This window comes from Ovis canadensis, chromosome 16 (assembly GCF_042477335.2).
Source record: "Ovis canadensis isolate MfBH-ARS-UI-01 breed Bighorn chromosome 16, ARS-UI_OviCan_v2, whole genome shotgun sequence".
NCBI lineage: Eukaryota > Metazoa > Chordata > Mammalia > Artiodactyla > Bovidae > Ovis > Ovis canadensis.
The window spans coordinates 40,964,473-40,983,439 of NC_091260.1; the positions used below are offsets into that span (position 1 = coordinate 40,964,473).

The 18,967-nt window shown below is 37.8% G+C and overlaps 1 non-coding gene across 1 annotated transcript; it reads left to right on the forward strand.

Moving 5' to 3' along the window:
• The first annotated feature begins 9,934 nt into the window (after positions 1 to 9,934).
• Positions 9,935 to 10,041, forward strand: LOC138422075 (U6 spliceosomal RNA). The gene has a single exon (XR_011249745.1). It is a non-coding gene; the product is annotated as a U6 spliceosomal RNA (small nuclear RNA).
• Positions 10,042 to 18,967: the final 8,926 nt, after the last annotated feature.

Consider the following 18,967-nt stretch of genomic DNA (forward strand, 5'->3'; position numbering starts at 1 on the left):
AGTCATGTTCAACTCTTGCAACCCTATGAACTATATAGCCCATCTGTCTCCTCTGTCCATGGAATTATCCAGGCAAGAACTGGATTGCGTTGCTATTTCCTTCTTCAGGGGATTTTCCCAACCCAGGGATCAAACCCACCACGTCGCTTGCATTGGCAGAAGGATTCTTTACAACTGAGCCACCTGGAAAGCCCCATTCTTATAAGTTAATAGGGCTTAAAAAAAATGAAACAAAGCTGGGACATTTTTCATTGTTTGGGTGTAATTCTAGACTTTTGCCATTGTTGTTGTAGTTGTTTGACAATATTTTGTTGGTTTCAGGGGTACAGCAAAGTGATTCAGTAATATATATACACATAACGTCTGTGGGATTTTCTAGGCAACAGTACTGGAGTGGGTTGCCATTTCCTTCTCCAGGGATTCTTCCCAACCCAGGGATCGAACCCAGGTCTCTACCGTCTGAGCCACCAGGGAAGTCCATATATATATACACATATATCAGATTCTTTTCCATTATAGGTTATTATAAGATATCGAATATAGTTCCCTGTGCTATATGGAAGGTCCTTGTTGTTTATCTATTTTATATAATAGTGTGTATCTGTTAATCCCAAGTGCCTACTGTATCCCCCAACTTCCCCCTTTCTCCTTTGGTAACCATAAGTTTGTTTCATATATCTGTGAATCTCTGTCTATTTTGTAACTAAGTTTATTTGTATCACTTTTTTAGATTCTGCATATGAGTAATATCATGGTATTTCTCTTTCTCTGTCTTACTTACTTCACTCAGTATGACAGTCTCTAAGTCTATCCACGTTGTTGCAAACAGCAATATTTCATTATTTTCATGACTATGTAATATTCCATTGTATATCTCTATCTATATATACCACATCTTCTTTATTCATGTACCTGTCAATGAACATTTAGTTTTCATGTCTTGGCTATTGTAAATAGTGCTGCTGTGAATATTGGTGTGTATATATCTTTTAAAATTAGAGTTTTCATCTCTTTCTGGATATATGACCAGAAGTGGGATTTCTGGGTAATATAGTAATATTTAAGAAACCTCCATATTCTTTTCCATAGTGGCTGCATGAATTTACATTCCTACCAACAGTGTAGGTGGAGTTCTTTTTCTTCACATCTTCTCCAGCATTTATTATTTGTAGATTTTTTCATGATGGTTCTGACTGGCGATACCTCACTGATTAGTGCTGTATTTGTTTCTCTTTTATTTGTCTTTCTCGATTTATTATCAACATTGAGCACCTTTTCATATGCCTCTTGGCCATCTGTATGTCTTCTTTGAAGAAATGTCTAGTTAGGTCTCCTGTCCACATTTTGATTGGATGATTTTTTTGATATTGAGCTATCTGAGCTATTTGAATATTTTGGAGATTAATCCCTTGCTGGTTGCATCATTTGCAAATATTTTCCCCCGGTCCATAGATTGTCTTTTTCTTTTGTTTATGATTTCCTTTACTGTGAAAAAAGCTTATAAGTTTAATTAGGTCTCATTTATTTTCTGCTTTTGTCTAGATTTTTGCAATTTCAGTTGTTATTCCTACTTCACAGAATATTAATAAGCTACTCTAATACATATACCTACAGGGAGTTGTGCATGGGTCCAAATCATGTTTATGAAATAATTATATGAAGATTTTATGATGTAATAGAAGAAGACTTCAATAAGAAATCAGAAGAATTTGACCCCTCGGTGAGTCACTTAGTTTCTCTGTTAACCCTTAGTTTTCTTGTTTATAAAATGGGAACCTATAGGAAAACACAGAGTAAAGAGCAAATAATTGTTGGGAGAAACACACAGGTTAAATATACAGAAATCAGTTTTTGAAATTTTATTTATTTTGAAGATTATGTGCAAATATCTTTATTCTTTTTCTTGCCAGCTAGCATATTTTAGTCCATTTTGCGTGTTTCATATTTGTGGTTTTGATTCAGTAGTTTAAGTTAGAGATAAGACTTCCATACAAAAGACATACATAGGTTGCTACAGTAAAAATTGGGGCTTTCCAAGTGGCTCAGTCGCAAAGAATTCACTTGTCAGTGCAGGAGTCACAAGAGATGCAGGTTTGATCCCTGAGTTGGGAAGATCCCCTAGAGGAGGAAGTGACAACCCACTCCTGTATTCTTGGCTGGAGAATTCCATGGACAGAGGAGTCTGGTGGGCTACAGTCCACCGGGTAGCAAAGAGCTGGATACAACTGAGTCACAGTGAGAACTGATGCACGCAATTCAGTGTACTTGTGAGTAACACTGGTTAGTAACTTAGTAGTATTATTCTTTCCTTGACTTGGGTGAGGAATAGATATGAATTAGCAAAGAAGATTCTTTCCTTCCTTTGAAGTCCCTTCAATCTCCCATGACAAGTCCCTTACTGATTTGAGGGAATATTGATTAGAAATGATCTATACCCTCATATGCACACTGAAACCAGGGAGTAGGATTTAGATGATTATAAGAATGTTAGGTAGAGTGTGCTTTAAAGAAACAAATTTTCCATTTAAGAAAAATTTGATATGGAAATAAACCTGAATCCCTGATTTGAGAAATCTTTTTTATGCTTTCATTGCCAATCAATTATTATGATAATGCCAAGCATTTGAAAATGATATGCACTACTTTAAAGCTAAGGAAATCTGGAAGCCCCAGAATACAAACAAAATGAGCAGTTTTCAATAACAGAGCTTCACTGAGCCTCATTCATAGAAACTGGTATACGGGGTGTCAGAAACTTAAGGGAAACCAAAAATTCTAAATTTGATATTTTTTCATTGTACAAAAAGCATTTCTTGAAAATAAATGGTAAACAAGGCTAATTGTCATTTTCATCTATCGTTTATGTTTTTCTGATTGAATTTTCAGTCCTCAAGTTCAGAGACTGCCGATCTGGTGGAGAGTTTGAAAAAGCACCTAATTAAAAAAAAATAGAACTCGGTAACACCAGAAAAGCATTGTCACCAAACAATAAATAACGCTTCCATCTACAGTATCACTCAAAGATGAATCCATTTTGGGAACTGAAAGGTGGGCGCGCACCTGCGGCACAAACCTTAAATGAGAAATAAAGACAAGTGGGTTGTAGGGTGCCTTCCCCTCTTTAAAGTAAAATTCTTTACAACATGCAAGACAAATGGCACAAAAGTGAAAGGGCAGTGATGCAGATTGGATAGGCTTACAGCATAATTGAATTAAGGCTTGTGCACCACATATGACCACAAAGCAGGCCTATGGCTCGGGCCAGCTGAATGGAGGTGGCTGGTCTGACAATAAAGACCCTTTAAACTGGTTAAATGCCTCATAAGCGTGTGTGCAGAGAGCTTTCTAGCTAACAGGTGGCTGAGTAAACCTCAGCTGGTGCCACACAGGGCTGTCGCATTGACCTTCTTTAGGATAATTTCAGCCCTCTTTTTTTAAAAAAATTGTTACTGTACTTGCTGTGGTGGAAACAATTTAGGGATGAATAATTTCTTTCGGTCCCTAGAGGCTCTCTCTCTCCCTCCCTCTCTCTCTCCCTCTCCCCATCTCTCTTTTTTTCTTGAACTCTCTCTCTCTCCTCCTCTTTTTCTCGGTCTTGAAACTGAATTAACATAAAGGAACAGTGACAACAGCAAGCTGAAAAGCATAGCTGGTGGGAGGATTAAGTATATCATTGAAAGGAATTATGTTGTAAATGGCTGGGAGGGGTCGGGGCTTCTGTTCCTTAGTCCCATCTGGTCCTTAAAGAATACCTTGTTGTAATTACCCCCAGATGGTTTGTGCTCACTGGGGTCTGGACAGCCAGGTGCCACTGTGCCCTGCTGGGTGTGATATTCATTGCTACATGCAGTGACAAAAATGGGCTTTATTGAAACCCAATTTCTTCCAGGGTATTACACAAATATGAAATGAACCTAGCTCATCGAGAGGAAGCTTTGTTTGTTTCCAAGCCGAAGGAGTCTCACCTAAGATAAGGCTGCCTGGTTATTTTATTTGTAACAATTCTAAAAAGAAGAAGCAAAAACAATTCACAAAGTGTGTTGGATTTAATTCAGTTTTTTAAAATAATGAATGTAGTCCACATCAATGGCAGGTTTTTATTTCTTGCTGCTAGGTAGTTTTAAAAGTGATAGCTAGGATTTCGAAGACCATGTTGTGATCATTTTACTTTGAAATTAATAGGAAATAAAGTGACTCATGGTATATCCATGTGTAAACACATTTTGTTATTAGTGAGCAGATATTTGTATAACTCAAAACTTAATCATATATTATTCACTATAAAGTACCACACCACTTAAAAAACAAGTTTGAACATTCTTGTGTTGTACTTTAACACTTATATTATCATAGAAAAACAAGGAGAAAACTAAATATTAACAAAGCTTAGCTGTCTCGATATACAAAAAGACAGGACTTTTAAAAATTATGCTTACTTTAACTTTCAGGAAATTTCACTTTTAATTTTTAAATATATTTTTAAAGCAGAAATAACATGAAAATGAAAGTTAAAGTCATAATTGTAAAATTCAGTTATGTTTATTTTATTCTAATTATATTTGCAGTAAGTCTAATAATCTTATTTGATAAATTATATGAGAATATCTTATAGACCTGATTAATATTAAAAATAAAATATTTATCCATCCCATGTCTTATTATAATTTCACGTGTATAAACATTGTAGCAAAGTAGCTCAAATTCATTGCCTTAAATCATGAATTTTTAAATGAAGAATTTGGAAATTTTTTTTTTTTTAAGAATTTGGAAATTTTTAACTTGAAAATCAAATGGGAATTAGAGTGAAGTGTAGAAAATGAATACACATGATATTCCTGTTTTCTTTATAACTGTAAATTTTACACAGTGTTAAGAAAGTCTCTTGCCTGGAAAACCCCATGTACAGAGGAGCCTGGTAGGCTGCAGTCCATGGGGTCGCTAAAAGTTGGACACGACTGAGCGACTTCACTTTCACTTTTCACTTTCCTGCATTGGAGAAGGAAATGGCAACCCACTCCAGTGTTCTTGCCTGGGGAATCCCAGGGACGGCGGAGCCTGGTGGGCTGCCGTCTATGGGGTCGCACAGAGTCGGACACGACTGAAGTGACTTAGCACTTAGCAAGAAAGTATAAACAGTTAATATAATCATAATGAAAGTATTTACTTTAATATATAGGAGTTATATATGTTTACTATGAAAGTGTTAACAAAAGGAAAACAAAATACAATGTTTCTTGCTGCATATTTAAGAGAGAGTTAAATACACAGACTATCAAATAGAGGGAAATGATTTTTTAAATTGGCAACTTACAAAAACCTGGCAACTTACACGTAAGGAGCAATTGCTCTGCCAAACTGAAATTTGTCAACTGACAAGAACAGGTTTTATGTACTTCGTAAATAAGATTTTAAGGTAAAAGTCTTAAAGGTAAAAATGGAATCCTAGTATTCTGTTCAAACTTTACTGTATTGGGGGCAGCATAATTTTGCTAGTATCTGAGATATACATGCAGTATGGAGGACAACTCTGACATGTAGTGAAAGGTCTCTAGAGGAGAATCCGAGAGACCTGAACTCTAGTCAGCCTGATCCTCAGAGCTCTAGGATCCTGAACATTCATTCAAGCTCCATAAACTATAGCTTCCTTCCCAAGAAAATGATTGTAAAAGAGCTTGATTAAAAGACCAGATCTGTGTTTTAAAAAATATGTGTGTTTGATGGTATGATTTCAGGGATACAAGGAAAAACATGGAGACCACCATGGTCCAAGCGTTCATGATTAGGTCTTGAATCACAGGTTAGATGAGATGAAGAAGAGAGGACAGAAAGACATTTAAGACTAAGGAGAAAAAGGAGTGTGAATTGGGAGTTTTAATTGTTAAATAAGTGGAATCTTCACTTTTTTTCACTTTTGATATATTTTTATTTTATTTTATTAATTTTTATTGGAGTATAGTTGTTTATAATGTTGTGTTAGTTTCTGCTGTATAGCAAAGTGAATCACCTATACATGTATCCACTATTTGTTCGATTTTCTTCCTGTTAGTTCACCACAGAGCACTGGGTAGAGTTCCCCTGTGCTATACAGTAGGTTCTTGTTCAATTGCTAAGTCGTGTCCTTATCTTTGCAACCTCATGAGCCACAGTATCAGGGTCTTTTCTCATTCTCTCTCTCTTCCTTTCTTCTCTTTCTGAGACTTCAGTTATACATCAGTTCAGTTCAGTCGCTCAGCCGTGTCTGACTCTTTGCGACCCCATGGACTGCAGTACACCAGGCTTCCCTGTCCATCACCAACCCCCAGAGCTTGCTCAAACTCATGTCCATCCAGTCGAAGATGCCATCCAACCATCTCATTCTCTGTTGTCCTGTTCTCCTCCTGCCTTCAATCTTTCCCAGCATCAGGGTCTTTTCCAACGAGTCAGTTCTTTGTATCAGGTGGCCAAAGTATTGGATTGCTAAAAAAAAACCACAGCTTTGACGTTACAGACCTTTGTTGGCAAAGTGATGTCTGTGCTTTTTAACATGCTAAGTTTGTTATAGCTTTCCTTCCAAGGAGAAAGTGTCTTTTAATTTCATGGCTGCAGTCACCATCTGCAATGATTTTGGAGCCCAAGAAAATTAAATCTGTCACCTTTTCCACTTTTTCCCCTCCTATTTGCCATGAAATGATGAAACTGGATGCCATGATCTTAATTTGTTTTTTTGTTTGTTTGTTAGTTTGTTTTCTTTTATGTTGAGTTTTAAGCCAGCTTTCTCACTCTCCTCTTTCAACCTCATTAAGAGACTCTTTACTTACTCTTTACTTTCTTCCATTAGAGTGTATAATCGGCATATGTGAAGTTGATATTTCTCCTGGCAATCTTGATTTCAGCTTATGATTCATCCAGCCCAGCATTTTGCATGATGTACTCTACATAGACGGAGAAGGCAATGGCAACCCACTCCAGTACTCTTGCCTGGAAAACCCCATGGGCAGAGGAGCCTGGTAGGCTGCAGCTCATGGGGTCACTACAAGTCGGACACAACTGAGCGACTTCACTTTCACTTTTCACTTTCACGCATTGGAGAAGGAAATGGCAACCTACTCCAGTACTCTAAGCAGGGTGACAATATACAACCTTGATGTACTCCCTTCCCAATTTGGAACCAGTCAGTTTTTTCCATGTACAGTTCTAACTGTTGCTTCTTGACATGCATACAGGTTTCTCAAGAGACAGATAAGGTGGTCTGGTACTCCCATCTTTTAAAAAGAGTTTTAATTTTCTGCACTTTGCTGTGATCCACACAATTAAAGACTTTAGCATAGTCAATGAGGCAGAGGTAGATATTTTTCTGGAACTCCCTTGCTTTCTCCATGATCCATCAAATTTTGGCAATTTGATCTCTGGTTCCTCTGCAACTCAACTTCTACATCTGGAAGTTCTTGATTAATGTACTGCTGAATCCTTTCTAGAAGGATTTAGAGAATAACTTTGCTAGCACATGAATTGAGTGCAACCGTACAGTAGTTTGAACATTCTTTGTCATTGCCCTTCTTTGGGATTGAAATGAAAACTGATGTTTTCCAGCCCTGTGACTGCAACTGAGTTTTCCAAATTTGCTGGCGTATTGAGTGCAGCACTTTAACAGCATCATCATTTAGAATTATAAATAGCTCAACTGGAATTCCATCATCTCTGCTAGCTTTGTTCATAGTAATGCTTCACTTCCTAAGGCCCACTGAACTTCACACTCCAGGATATCCAGCTTTAGGTGACTGACCAAACCATCATGGTTATCTGGGTCATTAAGATCTTTTTTGTATAGTTCTTCTCTGTATTCTTACCACCTCTTCTTGATCATTTTTGCTTCTGTAAGGTCTTACTGTTTCTGTCCTTTATCGTGCCCATCCTTGCATGAAGTGTCCCTTGATATCTCCAGTTTTCTTGAGGAGATCTCCAGTCTTTCCATTCTGTTATGTTCCTCTACTTCTTTGCATTGTTCATTTAAGAAAGGCTTCTTGTCTCTCCTTGCCATTCTCTGGAACTCTGCATTCAGTTGGGTTTTTCTTTCCCTTTCTCCCTTGCTTTTCACTTCTCTTCTTTCTTCAGCTCCTCAGGAAGGAGGAGTAAAGCCTCCTCAGACAACCACTTTGTCTTCTTACATTCTTTTTCTTGGGGATGATTTTGGTCACTGCCTCCTGTTCAGTGTTAAGACCCTCCATCCATAGTTCTTTAGGCGCTCTGTCTACCAGGTCTAATTCCTTGAATCTATTTGTTACCTCCACTGTATAATTATAAGGAGTTTGATTTAGGTCATACTTGAATGGTCTAGTGGTTTCCCTACTGTCTTAAAATAAAGTCTGAATTTTGCTTAAGGAGTTCATAATCTGAGCCACAGTCAACTCCCAGTCTTGTTTTTGCTGACTGCGTAAAATTTCTCTGACTACAAAGAACATATTCAATCAGATTTTGATTTTGACCATCTGGTGATGTCCATGTATAGAGCTGTCTCTTGGGTTGTTGGAAAGGATGTTTCTATGACCAATGTCTTCTCTTGACAATGCTCTCTTAAGTTTTGCCCTATTATTAACTTGCCTGTTACTCTGGGTTTCTCTTAACTCCCTACTTCTGCATTCCAAGCCCCTATGATGAAAAGGACATCTTTTTTTGGTGTTAATTCTAGAAGATGTTGTAGGTCTTCACGGAAAGAGTCAATTTTTTGGCATCAGTGATTGTGGCATAGACTTGGATTACTGTAATGTCGAATGGTTTGCCTTGGACAGGAACTGAGATTATTGTGTTGTTTTTAGATAATCATGGTCCCTTTCTTTATGTTTACAAAGCAACACATTTCTATGTAGATAATCTCTAATAAATTATCCTTGTTTTGAGTTTAATTATGCCTTCTTATAGTTCAGTTTCTTGCTATTGTAAGAACAATTCTGTATTACAATAGGAAGAAACACCCCTGCTACCCAAGCCAAAATTAGACATCTAGAATGCAATTTTTTATTCCAAACCTTTCCACTTATGTTAGCACTTCTGTCTGCCAGTCTCAATACACCCTCTACTAATCTTTCCCTCTGAATGTACTCTTCCTCGAAAACACGTGAAGAGGAAAAGGAGAGAGAGGAGAGATCAGTGAGGGAAAAAGTTTTTCATGGATTAAAATGTGAATTTAGATTTTGAGTTGTCTGGATGCTTTGCTAAAGTAGAAAATTTTCTAAAATGTGAAGAGTTTTATTCTAAGCTGGGAGAGGAAGATTGTGTGGACGCTAGATCCAGAGTGTAGACATCTATTTCCTCATGATCTACAATTCTGAATACTCTCTGTAAGACTCCAAAAATCTGCAAAAAATAATAAAAAGAAAACCCTTACCTACATAGTTGTCACTACCTTCTAACTAGTCTATGTCAGATTTTATCTTCTTCCAGGCCTCCTTTTTTCCGGAATTAATTTTTTAAAATATGAATTTTATTTCTCTATTCCCATCTCATTATATGTAAGTCCAAGCTCTTGTGAAAGCGTTAGTTGCTGTGCCGTGTTCGACTCTTTGTGTCTCCACGGGCTGTAGCCTGTCAGACTTCTCTGTTCATGGAATTCTCCAGGCAAGAATACTGGAGTGGGTTGCCATGCCCTCCTCCAGGGGATCTTCCCAACCCAGGGGTCTAACTCATGTCTCCTGCATTGCAGGAAAACTTGTTATCATCTGAGCCACCAAGGAAGCTGTCAAAAGCGGCTTATAAAAATCAAGCTCTTAAAAGGGGCTTAGAATGCCCTTTGGCTTCTTGTTCCTTCCTATCTCTTTTTCCTTATCTTTTTCAGCCTCCCTCCTTACCTCAGTGTTCAACAACACAGAAAACAATTTTAGGTACTCCGCTTTCATATATGAGTTGTTACCCCCCTGTTAAGTCTGATGAGTTCCTGTTCTTCCTTCAAACACCAGCTAAAGTGCTCACTTCAGCAGCACAAAGAGTAATATTAGAACCACACAGAGGAGATGAGCAAGGCCCCCAGACAAAGATGGCATGCAAATATGTGTTTTCATACTGTGTGATTCCACTCATAGGAGGTACATGCAATAGTCAAAATCATGAAGACAGAGAGTAGAAAAGTGGTTAGGTTGGAGGAGGAGAGGGTAGTTATTGTTTAATAGGTGGAATACCAGTTTTGCAAAATGAAACATTCTGTGGAGGGATGATGGTGATGGTAGCAGTGTAAATATACCTACTGCCACTAAACTGTATACTTAAAATTAGTTAAGGAGGTAAATTTCATCTTATGTGTATTTTGCCAAAATTCAAAAAAAAAAACAAAAACCTGAAATTCCAGTCTCCTTTTCTCTGTACCCTTGCCATTCCCAGAGTGAGTTATGCATTTCCATTATTTAATCAGTGTATTAAAATAGCTGCACCTAAGTGAATGTCAAGAAGGCTAATCTTGAACTCACTGCAGTTTAATATTCAAATACATGGTCAGACAATATAAATTTGTGAAAGATTGCCTGAGTGAAATACAATCCATGTGTTTCTATAGATCCAAAACAATTCATCTTTGGAATGAGCCACATAAGCAGATCTTCGTACATCTGGACCATATGGTTTATTCTCTTGTAAAACTGCTTTTATTAAATGTAATTTGCCATTATATCATCATTGACCCATGCTTAAAGCCACTGTAAGAAAGTCAGCCATGAAATCAATCCATTTAGTATGCAAGTTTGTTAAGAGTGGTGTATTGTTGTCTCAGTATCTATGAGGAAAAACGCTTTAGTTTTGGCACCAAGAGTAGCTTTGTTTTAATTTTCTATGGAGGTAATATGAATAATCTTATTAATTTTCTCATTTTTCTATCCTCTTCAGAAAGCAGAAAGGCCAACTGGTGGCTTGTTCTAGAGTTTTCTAGATCTTAGCTATACTATTCTGTATAGCCATTTGTTGTTGACTTCAAGTTATCCATTAAAACTTTTTTTTCCCCCTCCAAATCCACTTCATTATTTGTGTTGCCTTTTATTTCATCTTGTTTCAGACCACTTTAAATCCATTTTTAAATAAATGAGGAATAAATGAACTAGTAAAATTAACTAATAAATTCACCTTCCCTCTAAGTTCTTACTCAATATTGCATATATTTCTAGTATTGTTTTTATCACTGTTTATTTGCATTTCATGTGTGCTATTCACAGTGAACAATATACTCTTTAAATGCGTGATCTGTATCTTACTATAGTGTTGTTTATCTCAGCAAAATTAGAATGTCTATGGAATAGTATGCCTGTAAGTAAGTCTATTAGATTAAATTGATGTCTAAAAAGAAATGAAAAAGATAGTAACTCTTGAAATCAGAATGTAATTTATTCATCTTTTTAACAACATGCCATTTTTTTGCTAATGGTGAAAGCTGAAGACTCAGATAATCTGCTGAAAGAATTCCCAGTCTTAAACAAATTCTCATTTATTCTATTTCTTGTGGCTATTAGCATTCATCCAAGAATTCACTCAATTCTTGCTCTTTGTTGTGTGTGTGTGTGTGTGTGTGTGGTGTAGCAGACTACAGTTATAATAAGATGCATGGTTTTTCCAATAGTCACGTGTGAATGTAAGACTTGGACCAGAAAGAAGGCTGAGTGCCAAAGAATTAATGTTTTTGTACTACAGTGTTAGAGAACACTCTTAAGAGTCCCTTGGACTGCAAGGAGATCAAACCAGTTAATCCTAAAGGAAATCAATCCTGAATATTCATTGGAAGGACTGATGCTAAAGCTGAAGCTCCAATACTTTGGCCATCTAATGGGAAGAGCCAACTCATTGGAAAAGACCCTGATACTAGGAAAGATTGAAGGCAGGAGGAGAAGGACAGAAGATGAGATGGTTTGATGGCATCTCCAACTCAATGGACATGAGTTTGAGCAAGCTCCAGGATACGGTGAAGGACAGGGAAGGCTGGTGTGCTGCAGTCCATGGGGTCACAAAGAGTTGGACACAACTGAGCAACTGAACAACATCAGCAGCAGCATAGTTGGGTAAACATATCTCCTCTGTCTCTCTTGATAAATAGATTGTTGTTTAGTCACTAAGTTGTGTCTATCTCTTTTGCAACCCCATGGACTGTAGCCTGCCAGGCTCCTCTGTCCATGGGATTTTCCAGGTAAGAATACTGGAGTAGGTTGCCATTTCCTTCTTCAGGGGATCTTCAAGACCCAAGGATCAAACTCACCCCTCCTGTCTTGGCAGGCGGATTCTTTACCACCGAGCCACCTGGGAAGTTCCTACTCCACAGCTTGCCTCTGTTCAATTGTATCCCTATTGATGGCTTTATCTAGAAAACACCAGCCCACTTTCCCTAAACACCATATCCAGCTCGCCCTTGGACAGGGAGCATGATTTCCCCAACTGAACTTGTTGCTGTCCACCCTTGGTTCCTTCTCCTATTAAACCCCTGCTCTTCATGACTGGCATCTCCAGCTTCCTGTCCCCCAAACCTAACCCTTGAAAGTGGCGAGTAGCTCATCCTCCTCTTTTACTGTTTTTCCCCACAACTAGCCTACCACCAGCTCCTTCTCATCTCACCTTCTAAATGCTTCTGAAATTCTCTCTTCAAAGTCATTCTACCAACCTCATATCCTGCAGAATTTTAGATGAGAACCAAGATTATTTCAATAATCTCCTAAAATTCATCCTTTTTATTTTGACTGCTGTTATTTGAAAGGCAAATATTACAGTGTATCCTATCTACTTAAAACTCATTCTTGGCTGTCTACCACTCATGAATTCATGGTTTCTTCATTAGCATGGCAAGTGAGGTTTGTGTCCCAGGAGTAAACCTGTAGCTACATGTTAGCCACTTGGATTTCTCTGCACACACTACAGTGGTTCAAGTCTTCAGGAGTTTGCTAGCACCATTCTCTTTACCTAAGGGATTCTTTCTTCCCTTCTTCACCCTTCCAGGTAATAGAGTATAGATTTTAAGATCAAACAAATGCAGGTTTAGGTTTCAACTCCACTACTGATGTTCCTGGAATTTAAATGACAGAACAAGTCAAAACATTACTGATGCTTCTTTGCATAAGAATCATTACCAAACTAACTTGTGTAATTAATTCATAAAAATTTTTTTTTTGCTTTAGCAGACATTTTAAACTCTACTTGTGGGCTTCCCTTCTGGCTCAGCTGGTAAAGAACCCGCCTGCAATGCGGGAGACCTGGGTTTGATCCATGGGTTAGGAAGATCCCCTGGAGAAGGGAAAGGCTACTCACTCCAGTATTCTATCCTCAAGAATTCCATGGACTGTCTAGTCCATGGGGTCGCAAAGAGTCAGACACGACTGAGCTACTTTCACTTTCACTTAAACTCCACTAAGTACCTGCTTATGGCTTTGAACCATCCTTAACTAATCTATAGACAGTAACAGGTTTATATTCTGAATGAATTGAAGAACTTCCTTAGATCATTAACATCAGTTATTATAAAAGATTCCACACAAATTGTTAAGAATTCATTTTTTTCTTTCATATTCTTAATAAATGTGATCATAATAATTAAACATTCTATCTCAGGTGTTAAGCAGGTTTTTTTTTTAGGTAAGAAGTGGATTCATTTAGACAGAAACACACTCCACAGAGTGTGGCCATCTCAGAGCACCAGGGCATGCAGTTGTCAGTTTTTGTAAGCAAATATTTTTATCCTGTGTCACACAAGTTAGTGTTGGCTCCATATGTGTGAGTGTGTGTGTATTTACTTCAGTCAAATGGCAGATTTCCAAATTTATATCTTGCTTGTAAATGTTTTCATTAGGGAATAGAAAAAATAGTTTTATTCTTATTGGCAGGTGTAGGCCACATATGTGTTTATTCTAGAATTTGCAAACTGTGACCCAGTCATTTCAGTCTGAAAATTGCAACCATATGTTTTGAAGGAATTCTGGCACTAGATGGATCACTTCTAGTAAAATTTAGTAGGTAGAAAAATGGCATAGATATCACTGTGGCAGTAAAGGAATTGTGAGCAGAGAAAGGCTGCACAGATGAGGACCAGAAGCCTAGCACAGTCCAAGAGATGCTCATTACCCACCTGCTGCAAGAGCCCAGACTCTGAGAATTTGTCCATTTCATTTGGAAAACTTGAACTTCATGAAGAATAACAGTTCTCTTGAAATCTCCTCTTGAAATTCTAAGCTCTTTTCAGAACCAAGAAGATTATGAGGCAAACCCAGAGAGTCTTCATGGGTCAAAAGCAACCTTGAACAACACAAAGGTCATTGTCGACTAAAGTCTGGTGTTAACTCAAAGGGTTTGAACTGCATGAGTTTACTTACGTGCTAATTCTTTTTTCACTAAACACCTACTGCAGTACTACACAATCCGTGGTTGGTTCCCAGGGATGTGGAACCACATTTAAGGAGGGTCAACTGTAAAACTGTACTCAGATTTCTGACTGTGCAAGAGGGTGGGCAATCCTAACCCTCTTGTTCAGTGGTCAACTATATAGCAAAAGTTTCTACAAAAAGCAAAAATACTTTCTGTCACTTTTGACCATATATTGCTAGTGATTTTTACTTACTTATTTTTACTTATTTATTTTTAAATGTTTATTTATTTAGAAGGTTAGATTTTATTTGTTGCTTATCATTGAAGTATAACTGACTTACTGGGGCTAAGTCACTTCAGTCATGTCTGATTCATTGCAACCATTTGGACTGTAGCCAAGCTCCTCTGTTCATGGAGTTCTCCAGGCAAGAGTACTGGAGGGGATTGACATTTCCTTCTCCAGGGGATCTTACCGACTCAGGGATCAAACCCCTGTCTTCTATGTCTCATTCATTGCAGGCGGATTCTTTACCGCTAAGCCATCAGGGAAGCCCATAACTGACTTAACAACCCTATGTTAATTCCAGATGCACATCAAAGTGATTCAGTATTTCTATGCCTTACAAAATAATCATCACAATAAGTTTAGCTCCCATCTGTCTCTATATAAAGTTATTATATTACTGATGATATTTCCCACACTGTATGCTACATTTCCATGACTCCTTTATGTGTAACTGGAAGGCTGTACCTCTTAATCTCCCTCACCTTTTTCTGTCATCCTACCAGTTACCCCCCCCATCACTGTGAGTCTGTTTCTGTTTTGTTTTTCTTTTTTTGTTTTTTACATTCCACATGTGAGTGAAACTATACAGTATTTGTCTTTTTCTGTCTGACTTATTCCGCTTAGCAAAATACCAGCTAGGTCCATCCATGCTGTCACAAATGCAAGATTTCATTTTCTGCGGCTGAGTGATATTTCATTGTATGTGTATACCACATTTTCTTTATATATTCATCTATCAGTGAACACTTGAGCTGCTTCCATATTTTGGTTGTTGTAAATAGTGCTCCAATGAACATAGGGCTTTATATATCTTTCCAATAATTGTTTTCATTTTTTTCAGAATAGCTGGATCATATAGTAGTTCTATTTTGAATTTTTTGAGAATCTCTGTACTGTTTTCCATAGTGACTGCACCAATTAACACTCTCACCAACAGTGCAGCAGGGTGTTCTTTTTTCCATATCCTCACTTCACTTCTTATTTGTTATTTTTTTGATAACAGACATTCTGACAAGTGTGAGGTGTTGTCTCATGGTGATTACTGGTGTTGAGGCTAGTGATTTTTAAAGGAACTTTCCAACAACTTAGGGATGTATTCAGAAAAAAAAATGTACATTCCATTTTACACTTTGAAGAGGAACATGCTGTTCTTAGTACTGTATATTATATCTAAAGTTGGGACAACTACTTTTACTTGGAAACAGTTTTGTTCAGGGTCACATAAATATTTTACATAGATATAAAATTGTTACTGGAAAGTCCCTGGCAGTCCAGTGGCTAAGACTCCACACTTCCACTGCAGGGGCATAGGTTCTATTCCCAGTCAGGAAGAAACTAAGACCCTTCATGCTGCATGGTCAAAAAAAAGTAAATAAATAAATGCTATCTTCCAAGCCACAAAACCCAGTTTGCTTTGACTTCAAGTTACAAAGATTTAGAAGTACTCAGTAATTTTTGCTTTGGGGAAAGAAAGAATAGCAATAGCAAGTGGAGTATTTTGGGGAAGTACAAAAATCAAAACATGAAATATAAATTGCTTGAGTGACCTTCTCTCACACTTTAGCTTCCACATTGTTTTGGCTTCTTTTTGTATATATACAACTATACTTTCTATTCAAGAGATTGGAAATAATCAGAAGATCATCTATTCTTGAACACAGGTGACATAATCCCTCACCCCAACATACACACAAGTATCATTTCTCATCTGTGGTGAATGATTTTTCTACAAGCAACCGTAGGTATAAATTTTATACCTAAGGTATACAGAAGCACTAGAAATGAAAACTTGACAGCCAAAGACAATCTTCCAAAATCCTTTGATCTGGTCATGAAGAGCGACAAGAAGCCTTCAATTCAATGTCCTATGAACAATAACATTTGACTGCTATGTAGACCCAGAACACAAAATCTAAGGAAAAGGAGGAAGGAGTAACTGAGGAGAGAGAGAGAAAGAAGGGGTGGGAAGAAGAAGAGGAGGCTGAGGAAGGAGAGGGAGAAATAGTATGAAAGAAGGGAGGAGGAGAGAGCAAAGAGATGGGGCTAAAGAGAGAACTGTAGTGACCTAGGGAAACATCCAAAAAGAAAATATTTCTTCTGTAGTCAACCTTTCGGGATTTCATACAGTTGTTTTGTTTTGCTTTGCTGACCTCCCCTGGCCATGTGAAAATACATTTTTGAATTCCACTTTCTGTGGTCTCATTTCCCCAGAACTTCCAATACTTTAGCACCCTGATGAGAAGTGCTGACTCATCAGAAAAGACACTGATGCTGGGAAAGATTGAGGGCAGGAGGAGAAGGGGACAACAGAGGATGAGATGGTTTTCCCCAGGCCAGAATACTGGAGTGGGTAGCTGTTCCCATCTCCAGGGGATCTTCCCAACCCAGGAACTGAACCCACGTCTCCCACTTTGCAGGAGGATTCTTTACTAGTTAAGCCACCAGGAAAGCCTTTAGATAGTATAACCGACTCAACAGGCATGAATTGAGGTAGTGAAGGACAGCAGAGTCTGGCATGCTGCAGTCCACGGGGTTGCAAAGAGTTGGACATGACTTAGCAACTGAACAACAGTGACAACTGCCTCTATGTCCTCAAGGATTTCCTCCAATAAAACACTCAGAGCCTGACTCTTAAAGCCTGATGTTAACATGTTAGCACAGCTGGAACCTGTCACTGCAATTTGACTTTCCCTGAAGGGGGCAGCTAAATTACCATTTTTGATGCTTAGTGTTTTGCAGTTATTGTCTTAAGATTCTAATGCCTCTGGTAATCCTTTGACCCCAGATTATCGTAATTAAGTATTAGATTTGCAGTTAGGTTTTTCTTTTTTAACATTAAAAAGTAGGAAAATGCAAAATTTGATGTAAAAGCACTGTCATTCAATATTGCAAATGTTAATTTTTATCATTTTAAACTCAGATTATAGAGACAAGTACACACACGTGGATACATGCACATGGACACTTACACACTGAATGGCCTATATTTTATATAAAATAATATAGCATAAATAAGGGTTCCCCTTTGCTGCTTTCCTTAAATCCATTACCCACTCTTCTCTCCCCAAACCAGTGCCAAGATATTGCTTAGATTTCTTGAGTCAATCTATGTTTTAATGTTTTTATATCTATGTGCTAGTGAAAGTGAAAGTTGCTCTGTTGTGTTCCACTCTTTGCAACCCCATGGACTATACAGTCAATGGAATTCTCTAGGCCAGAATACTGGAGTGGATAGCTGTTCCCTTCTCCAGGGGATCTTTCCAACCCAGGGATCGAACCCAGATTCCCTGTATTGCAGGCAGATTATTTACCAGCTGAGCTATTTGGGAAGCCCAAGAATACTGGAGTGGGTAGCCTATCCCTTCTCCAGCATCTATGTTCTAATTAGAATCCATGTTTTTTACCTGTGTATATCTCCACCAACAATATATTGTATTGTTTTCTGTGTTTTAAATGTTTTTACCATTAAAGTCTTTGTATAATTCAGCAAATTACCTGGCAGTATATATTTTTGTAACTCCTCTGATAGATTAAGTTACCATTGCTGGTCATGATACGAATATATCACAACTTATTTACCCACTTTATTACTGACACTCATTTATGTTGTCATTGTTTCTCTGTTATAACAGTGCTGCAAAGAATGTTCTGGTACACAAGCCATAGGATGTGTACATACTCAGCTTCAGTAAATAGTGTCAAGATATTTTCTAAAGTAGTTGTACCAATGTATGTCCTGTAGGCAGAATATGCCTGTTTCCATAGTACCATGCCCTTATCAGTGCTTGACTTTGTCAGGCTTCACTTTTCTTTTTGCCAGTATGATGGCTATAGAATGATCTTACAGCGATTCCCTGGTGGCTCAGACGGTAAAGAGTCTGCCTGCGATGCAAGAAACCTGGGTTTGATCCCTGGGTCCAAAAGATCCCCTGCAGAAGGACATGATAACCCAATGCAGTATTCTTGCCTGGAAAATCCCATAGACGGAGAATGGTGGGCTATAGTCCATAGGGTTGCAAACAGTTGGAAATGACTGAGCGACTTCACTTTCACTTTCTTTTCAGAATGATTTTGCAGTATAGTTTTATTTCTTAATTGTATCAAAATACAGTTGATTTTCAATATGGTGGTAATTTATTCTGTGTAGCAAAATAGCTGAACATATATATTATTTTTCATAGTCAGTTTGGTTTCAATTTATAGTTCTCTGATTGTCTTTAGTTAAATCCTGTGTCTTTCATTTCCTTGTTGCTCATTCACTTTTTTCTCTCTTCAGAGGGTACTGTTCTTGACCCTTGCTCATTTTTCTTTTCGGCTGCTTTCTTTCCTTCTTCCTCTCTCTCCATCCTCCCTCCCTTCTTCCTTTCTCTTTCTCTTTTTCTTGCTTTCCTC